The sequence below is a fragment of the Octopus sinensis genome, linkage group LG3 (genome assembly GCF_006345805.1).
Source record: "Octopus sinensis linkage group LG3, ASM634580v1, whole genome shotgun sequence".
Classification (NCBI taxonomy): Eukaryota; Metazoa; Mollusca; class Cephalopoda; order Octopoda; family Octopodidae; genus Octopus; species Octopus sinensis.
Genome location: NC_042999.1, coordinates 8,418,380 through 8,420,879, shown reverse-complemented (window position 1 = coordinate 8,420,879; position 2,500 = coordinate 8,418,380). Strand labels below are relative to the sequence as shown.

The window sequence follows — 2,500 nt, the reverse complement described above, 5'->3', positions numbered from 1 at the left end:
TGCTTTGGAATCTCCAGCTTCTATTTCTGGATTATAGATTCACATTTAGAAGTAATGTTTGTCACCACTTAAACATGACTGTTCTGAAGGAAGCAACACTACTTATTTCTTTACTGCCCACAAGGGGCTAAACACAGAGGGGACAAACAAGGACAGACAAACAGACCCCAGCACGTAACTGGTACTTATTTAATCGACCCTGAAAGGATGAAAGGCAAAGTCAACCTTGGTGGAATTTGAACTCAGAACATAGCAGCAGATGAAGTACCGCTAAGCATTTCACCCGGTGTGCTAATGTTTCTGCCAGCTCACTGCCTTTGTTTCTGCTAGTTTTAACCCCAGGAGAATATATCCTGCAGCTGGTTATTTCATGCAAACTGTACCCAGCTGCTCACATTTATGAATACTAATAATAATTGTGGAGGCACATGGCCTGATGGTTAGAGTAGCAGACTCACAGTCGAGGGGGTTGTAGGTTCGAATTTCAGATGGGGTGGTGTGTGTGTTTATGAGTGAAACGCCTAAGCTCCATGGGGCTCTGGTAGAAGGTAATAGCAACCTCCAGCATGGGGATTACAACTACAATTTCCATTTGAATGTGATTTGATATGATGTTGATGTACTTGACTCAATAGGTTTCCTCAATCACAGAATATTGCCCTACGATCCAAGGTACTTTTGAGGGGGCTGGTTATAATAATAATAATAATAATAATAATAATTGTGTACAGTGCTCAGGTGCACTACAACTCATCTAAAGTGTATATATAATCAGGTGTAGTTTCGGCGGATTTCGGAAAGCATGAGGGCCTTAAAGGATGCAGTGTCATGGCAGTCAACAACTGACGAAGGCAGTTTATTCCATGCTTCAGCAACTCTGAGCGTGAAAAAATGTTTGCGAAAGTCATGGGAGCTGTGTTGTTTTCTGACTTTGTAGGCATGTCCACGTGTGTTAGACACATGGAGATCAAAAAGGTGTTCAGTGTTGTTGTTGGTGAGGTGGTTGATAACTTTATGCGACACTGGTGTATGTTACATCTGTGGATTCACTTTATTTCCGAGGTCTTTTCAGTCACAGCATGTCTCCAAAGGTCTCGGTCTTTTGTCATTTCCTCTGTAAAGAACTTCTTAACCACACAATCGTACAAGCGCTCATCAATCAACAGTCATTGTTTGAATGTGTGATCTTTCAGTCATTTCATTTGTTCAACCAACACACCTCTTTCAGTACAAACAAACATAATTTTTTTTTAATCAAAAACAAAAACAAAACCAATACACATCATGTTAACTATTAACATAAAATACTAACAGTAATTAATTATCGAGGCTCACTGCATGATAATTTCTGGAAATTAGGTTTTTCATACTGCTGGCTATTTAGATAACCATTTTTGTCCTCAACTTTCTATTCGTCTTTTCATTTTGAGGCACTACATGTCAAATAACGACATCATACTAGTACGTCTCATTTATACGCTACATGTCTAAAATGCAATACTAGAATAACTCATGTATCACAGTACAACACTACTTGCTTCCCAACCACATGGTTCTGGGGTTCAGTCCCACTGTGTGGCACCTTGGCCAGGTGTTTTCTACTATAGCCTCAAGCCGACCAAAGCCTTGTGAGTGGCCATGTGGGAGCATCACCATTTTATTTGAACAAATCGAACCCAGGACTTATTCTTTGTTAGCCTAGTTACTTACTCTATCAGTCTCTTTTGCTGAACCGCTAAGATATGGTGACGTAAACACACCAGCATCAGTTGTCAAGTGATGATGGTGGGAGGAACAAACACACACACACAAACACATGCGTGCACACACACAAACATGATGGGCTTCTTTTAGTTTCCATCTACCAAATCCACCCAGAAGGCTTTGGTCGGCCCAAGGCTATAACAGAAGTGGGATTGAACCCAGAACCATGTAGTTCGTAAGCAAGCTACTTATCACGTCACCTTTTCTTACTCAAGATCCTTACTTATCATCTCTCAACACTTGTTCCTCATCATATTCACCCTCTAACCATCTCTCGCTCCCATCCACACACTCTTGCACTCTCTACCCCCACACTCTCTTTTCTCCTCTCCCCACTCACTCTAAATAATCTCGTATCTTGAGGCACCATCCATAACACCTTATCACTATTAATTTTATCTTTATCCACCTGCATCCCACCATTCCCACTCTCTCTTCCCTAATCCAGGTTGCCATGGAGTTCCTCGACACCCAAAAAACGTTTTACTATTCGGGTCTTTCTCTCACTCATCAATTCCTTATCTCCTGCCTTGAAGCTGCCTTCATCTGTCAATGTGTGTGTGTGTATGAATATCTGTATGTATGTATGTCTCTGTGTATACGTACACACACGCATATGATTACCATGTAGACTGATTTAATCAAACGGAAAACAATATTACATGTATACAACTATAGATATGGTATATGAGATATATATACACATCAATACACACACACACATATATATATATAC

General features: G+C 40.4%; 1 protein-coding gene across 1 annotated transcript in view; it reads left to right on the top strand.

Annotated features, from left to right (window-relative positions):
- Positions 1–2,500, top strand: part of LOC115209651 (serine-rich adhesin for platelets-like) — a 295,596-nt gene that overhangs the window by 235,754 nt on the left and 57,342 nt on the right. The window lies entirely within an intron of this gene.